The sequence below is a fragment of the Vicugna pacos genome, chromosome 23, assembly GCF_048564905.1.
Source record: "Vicugna pacos chromosome 23, VicPac4, whole genome shotgun sequence".
Lineage (NCBI taxonomy): Eukaryota > Metazoa > Chordata > Mammalia > Artiodactyla > Camelidae > Vicugna > Vicugna pacos.
In genome coordinates, this window is record NC_133009.1 from 3,306,790 (window position 1) to 3,315,167 (window position 8,378).

Sequence of the window (8,378 nt, forward strand, 5' to 3'; positions counted from 1 at the left end):
AGCATTCCCTTTGCAGGGCCTCGGTGCTTGCAGCCCGTTAATCAGCCGTTGCCTGGATAAATCCACACACCCCTTAGTTTTCTCCTGCAGCCCTGGTGCATCCTTCCACTCACTCCTTTATCCAACAGGTTTGCATTCTCACCTGCACAGCCTTTTGCTCAATGAGAGAGGGTTGACGTGGACTGTATAACCTCTCTGAGCCTCACCTTTCTCATCTGATAAATGGGAACATGGGCGCCTGCCTTGCCTGCCTCATAGACGGCTGGTGAGGGCCAGTGAAAAGGTGGGGGTGCTGTGTAGGGTCATCAGCATTTCCACGGCCATGGGGCTCATGGCTGATGGACAAGTTTTCGTTAATCCTTACATCAGTTCCACAAGGTGGGTGGTGTTAATTTCCATTTTACAAAGGAGGAAACTGAGGCTCGGGAAGGTGGCATGATCTTTGCTTACACCTGGGAAGAGGTAGACCTGGAACTCAATCCCAGGTCTGACTCCAACTCCAGTGCTCTTTGCAAAGGTCCAGTTGCCTCCGTTGGGCTGGTTGCCAGGCCTGGCAGCGGGGGTGGGTTAAGACCACATTGAGGGGAAAATTAGTCTCAACTCGGGGGTGGGGCTGGGGAAGGAATGTCCCCTGCTCTTCCGAGTCAAGTCGTGCTTAGTGGGGGTGGGGTGGGGGAACTCTGTCCTTTTGGCCTGGGGTGGTGGTGGGGTTGGGTTTGGAGATGCGGCAGGGACTCCTCAGGATAGTCACCAACATTTTCTGGGCAATCCTCTGGGTCAAGTACTGTTCCGAGCAGTTTAGCTCAGTCTTCAACATGTCCCTGTAGGGTAGATCCGTCTTCACTGACTTGTCACAGGTGAGGAAGCTGAGGTGCAGAGAGGTCAGGGCATGTGCCCGGAGCCCCGCAGCCCGGAGGTGGCAGAACCCACGCCCAGGAAACACTGGCTCTTGAGGCCCAGGGTGTGGTCCTCGGGGAGCATCTGGTGCCGTCCCACCCCACCCCCCGCTGGGCTTGAGCCCTCGTGGCCCCTCAGGGGCGGCAGGTCTGCTACTCCCGCTTCAGGTTCTGGGACACACGAGGGCTTCCCTGGGAACATCGCGTCAAGGTGAGAACGTCTGGAGCGAGCAGGAGCCTTCGTGCTCAGAAAGGCCCGCTGAGCCGCTTGGGTTCGTGACAGTTGTCCATTTAGAACTTCATTTTTCTAAAACTTTACAATCTCACCAGTCTATTTACAAAGCTGTGCTTTTGTAGGAGATGAGCCGTCACCTCACTTGTTCTTTGAATATTTGATTAACAGGTGAGCAGGCTGAACTTCCTCTGCCACGCTGTCTTTTTGCAAATTTAATTAAATTCCTCTGAATTAGTTCCATTCAGATTAAAGTGCATGGTTGCTGGTGCAGACGTGCAAATGATCCCAAAGTGTCATATCTCATCTAGGCGGTGAACACTGGAATATTCTGGAATGTTCTTAGGTGTTGCAGAGAGATTACTGGGAGTCATCCTGAAAAGGCCTGAGGAGAGGTTTTTGAAGCTACCAGGCTGTGAATGTGAAGGTACCGCGCAGGAGTGCTCCTTGCAGCCTAGCTCTCAGCCTAGTGGACATTCTCTGGCTTATGGAGGGTCATCAGAATATGTCACAGCAGAAACTGCTGGGTGCAAACCATCTGCCCAGCTAGTCATTGCTCAGAAGCACAGAGACATTTTTGTCTTTTTGCACCATGATTCTCCTTCCATATGCAGCTTCCTTGCACTCAAAGAAGTGAAGAAACGAAGCCCTCACCCCACCCCCAGTTAGTAAAAACCTCTGAAATGCACAATCCCTGTCTTTTTATGGTCAGGTGTTTGGGTCCCGATCATTGGCAAAGGGCTGCAGGCAGCTCACATACGTGACTGGGGACGGTGGCTTGCGCTGCTGTTGTGTTGGGCTGAAACAACCCCGGCCTCGTCACACTGCCTTTCAGCCTGCGTGGGTCAAGCGAGGCAGCCGGGTGCGATGCAGCCAGGAGCCATCTGTTTGCAGCCCTTGGGCCAGATGTTCTGCAAGGACTCCTAGGGGTGGAGTCGGGAGGGAATACACTTACCCAGCACCCAGCATCTTCCAGAGCCTCTTTATAGCGCTACAATCTGGGCATTGCCGTGGTGTTTATACAGACCAGGAACAAGAGGCCCAGAGTGGCGGAGTCACTGGGGAAGGTCATGCAGCCAGGAAGAGGCAGGATGGGGTTTGAACTCAGGACTTCCTGAACTTTTAGCTCCTGTTCTTGCCACCAGGCTGCTGAGGGTCACAGTCACTGTTCCAGCCACGTGTTGCGGTGACTTGTGGGAAATATCCACAAATAGGGGGTGACTCACGCAGGAGCAAGCTGGCTCCCCTCACCGTGCCTGACGACCCTGGGGTCCCTGGGTGTCCCTGGGCTCTTGCACGCCTACTTGGACTACTTCCTGCAGCAGTGTCGGCCAGCCCTCCGGGAGGGTTGGTTTGGTCTGGAGGGCAACCTGTGTATGTCAGAGATACCTTTGCCCATAAAAACCTTTGCAATAAAATCAGTAGAAGACAAGCCAAATTCAGTTTTGAGAGATGTCACTGAATCTGTTAAGGCTGATCAGTCAGGAGCAGGCACAGAATTAGTCCTGCAAGTGACTGCTGGGGGGGACCTCATATCTCCTGGAAGTTTAGAAAGTTGGGGACGCCGTAGGGCTTTGTTCCCCAGGATGCCGGAGTTCACGGTGTGTGGAAATGGTTGAGGGATGATGGTAACCATGCAGGGAGGCTGACAAGCATGGGGATTCTGGGCATGGGCTTCGGAGCCCAGCAGACTCAAGGCCAAGTCCTCCGAGCACGCTGCGGGGAGCGCTGGGCCCAGCCATGCAGCCGGCAGCAGCTGCGCGCTCAGGGCAGCAGTGGGAGCCGGACTCTGGAGCGCATCCACACGCCACTGCCCTCACAGCTCGTGGCCTGGGGTGAGCTGCTTAATCTCTCTGTGTCTCTGTTTCTTCATCTGTAAAATGGAGATGATAAAACTGACTCAGGCCCTGGGGTTGTGGGAAGCTTCAGTGAGTTAATGCACATGAAACATTTAGTGAGTGCTCGGGCCGCAGCCAGTGGCGGCCCTGGTCATCGCCGTGGTCATGATCATAGTCCCCGTGTCCTCTCTCCAGCCCACCCGGCTGTGCTGTTTGCGGTGCACAGTGGGGCCTGACGCAGCCTGAACTAAACTGAGCTGAACGGTCAGCAGAGCATCATGGCCCAGGGGCTGAAGCAGGTGACTGGGCGTAGGCTCGGCTTCCTGGTGTGGGCTCCAGAGTGTCCAAGTGTGGGGATCTAAGAGCAGGCAGGAGCTGACGCCCCCTCTCCCACCCTCACCCCAGGCAGGAGAATCATCTGCAGCCCGAGGCCTGGAGGGGAGCCCAGGGCTTCTGCCGGCGGGGGCAGACGGCCGGGAGTGGCAGGCCAGGTGCCGGGAACCAGCGTGGGAGACGGCCTGTTAGACTGGTGGCCTCCTTGCCCTGAGTCTGCCCAAGCCGCTGGCGGTTTCAGTGCATGCCAAGATGCCACATGTCACACCCTTTTGAGTCAAATGAGAATGTGACCGCCTGGGCTCTGGCTCAAGGAACCAGATGCATCCGAGAGTGAGGTGGTCATCTTGGCAAGCTTGGCAGTCAGTGTTTGGCTCAGATGGGACTTGCGCTGTCTGACCAGGTAGGCGGTCAGTGGCTTCTGCCATGGCCTGTGAGGTGTGCAGGGAGGCAGTAGGGTGGAGAGGGAGGGGCCATGTTTGGCTGAGAGCTGCATGCACCAGGCATTTATTTCTGATGGTAGCGCTAAGAGAAGGGTCTGTGACCCCAAGTTACAGATGAAGATTTTTTTAAGAGATTATTTATTTATTTAAATGGGATTGAACCCAGGACCTTGTGCTGCTAAGCACGCGCACCACCACTGAGCTGTGCCCCTCTCCACCCCTCCCACCTGCGCAAGTGCAGACACTGGGACTCGGGGGCTGTGTCTGTGCACCGAGACGCACGGTGCCAGGTGCTGCCATCATCTCATGTGGGTGGGGGCCCTGTCTCTTCTCTTTCCAAGACATCACCCTTTATTACATACCCAGTTCACCCCTGACGTTCCTTTTCTCCACTTTGGGATGGTAACGAGGGGGGCAGAGGCCGGGGCTGAGGGATGGAGGTCGAGACATGAGCGAGGGGCAGGGACCCAGGTGGTCTGGGTGGGTCACAGGGCTGCAGAACTGAGGGTGGTGCCTGGACCATGAGCCAGGGGAGCACCCCTGGGAGGACTCTCTGGCAAGAGGTCACAGCCTGAATAAAGGCCAGGCAGTGAGAAAGTGAGTTGGGGGTACTGCAGGGCCTCCACTGAGCAGGAATGTAAGTGCAAGGTGGGAGTTGGGTGCAGGTCATGAAAGCCTTGAAGGGCAGGCGGAGGAGCCTAGACCCTCCCTGCAGCCAGTGGGATCAGGCGGGGCTTTGAGCTGAGCGAGAGACCAGAGCTGGGTCGAGAAGGACCACTGTTGTGATCACTTTGGCATCGGTATAGAAGGGGGCTTGAAGATGAGGAGGTTGGAGGTGGGGTCTGTGGCCAAGGTCGTCCAGCCTCTGCCTGTGTCCCTTCAGACCCCTGCACTGTGTTTATGCAAAGGACCTCAAAGTGTTTTCTCTTCCAGGAGCCTGCACCTGGCTCTCCCTCCCTTGCTACATCTTCAAAGCACCAACCTGAATTCTTATATGGTCCCTGTCAAGTAGACACTATGACTACAATTTTAAACTTGGAAAAGCTAAGACAGGAGTTTGGTAACTTTCACAAATTCACAGAACACATCACCATTGCACTTGTCAGGATACAGTGCGCTTCATTCAATACCCTGATCTTGCCATTCATTCAATGAACTTAAAGTCACTAATCTTTGATCCTCCATCTTCCCATTGGCCAAAAAGTGAGTTATTCTAAAACCTAGTCAACAATGATCACTAAACTCTGCCCAAAGCTATACTATGGTTTATTTATGCATCTAATTTATATATACCCATCTTTGTAATGTGAAATATTTTTAGGTGTCACGTTTATGGTGTAAGTCTTACTACCTTTTCTTCTCAATTAGAATTTGATCTTAACCTCAGAGCTCTGAAATAAGAAATATTAAGACCAAATGATAAAATTGTTTTTGATAAAATATTAAAAGTATTCATATAAATATTAACACAGTGATATATTTGGGCTCTTTTGGAAATAAATATGTATATTTGAGAGCCCTTTCTAAAAAGAAACAAAAATGGTAACTCTCTATGTGTTTTTATTTCACTTTTCATTAGTTATCACCTAGAATAAATATGACAGTAACTTCTCCTTGCAACTGAATAAAACATTATAGTTCTAAAATTGCTTTCACATATCTGTTTTTCTTGATCCCTGTAAAGTAGGGATCACTCTTCTGTCTTATGACTGATTTACAGCTAAACAAAATACAGCCCAGTGAGTGTAAATAAATGCAACGTAATCTGAGTTCAAGACTTTTGTTTCAATGAACTTTCCCTCATAATATAAACAATATAATAATATCAACAACAATGAAAGAGAGCATTTACTAACCTTTGTATGATTTTTCTACACGCCAGCTACAGTTCCAAGTGATGTGTGTGTGTGTGTGTGTGTGTGTGTGATCTATTCTTACCAACTACTCTATGTGACAGGTACTCAAGGAGCTCTGTTTTATAGAAGTGATTTAGGAATAGAAGGATTACCTACTGCCCAAAGTGGCACAGCTAATAAGTAATGGAGCTGAGATTTAAACTAAAAACTCAGGCCATCTGGTTCCCATCAATTTGCTCCTCTATAGTAGCATAAATAATTCTTATTCTTTAATTTAGTATTCAATAATTTTTAAGTATGCAGGCATTGTTCTAGACTTGATATGAGAATCAGGTAATACCAGATTCTGTAGGAGATACAAAGACATAATCCCTTCCTTCAAAGATGAACAATCTGATAAATGCCAGGCTACTTTCACAAGCTACTTTTAAATGAAATATGATCACAGGTCAGAATACATAAACAAATGACAACGATTATTTGGATAAACGGTTAATTGATCCAAAAGAAATGTATTTCTTGTGATCACAACAAGCAGCAGAAGACATGTAGTGGACCTGGAAGTGAGCAGACGTGCTGGAATGCTAGCTGAACACTGGCTCATTTTCCTTCTCTTTTTCACATAATAAAAGTTACTAACAGATTGTTAAGACTAAAAGAATCATTAAACTTAATGTAAGAAGAACGTACAGTGTATACTATCCATCTTGACTGTGAAGTTATAGTTCACTATTTAGTTCAAGACAGATTGTTTGTAAGGAACACTCATACATTCAAAAATATTTAAGTGAGCATCACTATATGTCCAGCTGGTGCTATAGCGCATCTCCATGTGGGAGTTTTCAATCCAGTTGAGGGACTCAGAAATAAACAAGTTAACAAAAATAAGTAAAACATATAGTATAAGAGATGTGGATAACTTCTTTGGAGAAAAAAATAAAGTGGAAAAAAGGAAGGGGAGTACATGTACGTTGGGGTGACGATTTTAAATAAGAAAGCCTGGGATTTAGTATTCATTACTAAAACTTTGGTAAATACAGAAATATAAAATAATAATATAAAATGATATATAACCTTACTAACAAGGTGGCCATCATAAGCATTTCGCTGTGTATCTTTTCTGAATTTTTTAAAGATAAGTAGGAAGACATTTTATCTTTTATTTTTATAAAATAAAACATTTTATAAATGACTTTTTCATCTTAATAGTATATTATAAATGCCTTTCTATGTTATTAGAATATTCTTCTAGAACAACAGTTCTTTAACAGCAAAAAGTAAGGAGCATTTACCAGAATAAACTAGAGCTGGCTGTTTTGGGAACAACCAGTGTGAAATGAGTTAAGATCTTGGTGGACACCTCTGAAAGTGTGTTTTGAAAATCCCACCAGGAGATTCTGATAGCCAACCAAACTTCTCACTCCCATTAGAAAACCTCTTTCTAGAATATGTTTAGTTATTGCATTTCATTAAATGGACATGTAATAATCATTCTTCTACTGTTGTACATTCATGTTTTTTTAAGAGCAAAGGTGCTCTTACAGTGACTTTGAAACTATACGTTGCAAATATTCCTAATTATTAATATTCTTAGCATGACAATCAGAGAAAAGGTGTGAGGAATTCTGTGCTTCTGATACATACTTTCCAGTAGGTTCCTCCATTAGTAGTTCTCTGGGTTTTTTGGATTTTTTTTAATGTCTCTCACATCCCAGTATTAATTTTTAACCCTTTTGAATTAAACCTTTTTTAAAAATCATGTCAGCATCTAATTTGAATTTCTTTGACTACTGAACATTTTTCAGTGTATTGACCCTCTATATTTCTTCTTTAAATGATTTACTTGTGTATGTGCTTTGGAAGCTTTTCTTTGTGCCTTTTGCTTTTTAAAATGTTTAGATTTTCCATATACTAAAGATAATCATTCTCAGTCATACATGCCACCTAAAAGATTTCCTTAAGAGAAATATATTAATCCCCTCCATACCTTTGGGTAATATACATATAAGCTAAACTCATTCTAGTTCTCTGTCTTTTTAAAAAATATAGAAATAATTTTTGTAACAGGCATTGCTAAAACTCAAATATATGGAAGTCAACAAAGTACGATGGAATGTGCTATTGGATAGCATTAATTCCTGTATTGTTCTTATTCTAAAAAATAATTTAAAATAAATCCATATTAAAAATAAAATTATTTCATATTAGTACTAACTCACATTTCTCATTTTATTTTTCTGTATAATGCCAAGAATTCTATATTTTGAAAATTCCAATTGTAAATTACTTCCTTGACATTTCTTAAAATTCAAGCACATCTTTTGGGCTGAGCTTTTTCTCTCTGGGCTCCCTGGTAGTCCCCAAAGTCCTACCTTAGTTAAGTGAAAAATACTAACAATGGCTGGAGATGGTTTTAAACAGAGAAAGTGCAAGGGCTTTCTTATGACCTCTGTTCCAAGAACTCTGTGTTGTATCATGTATTCATTCATTCGTTGATTTTTTTCAGCAAGTACTTATTGAACATTCTGAAGCACGCACTCTCCCATCCTTTGTCTCAAATGGGGTTGAAACAGGCTTGCTGTGAGAAAGGTATGATTTAATATAAACTGAGAACAATGAAACTCTTAAGATGGGATGCTTGGCTTGGAAGACTTCTTCACCACTTAGCTGAATCCCTCCTGCATCTTGGCTTTGAAGCTCACAGTGTATTTTCTTGGCCAGAATTACAAATGAGCTTTCTTTAAATGTGTTTAAGAAAAAAACTGAGCACTGTGTCATTG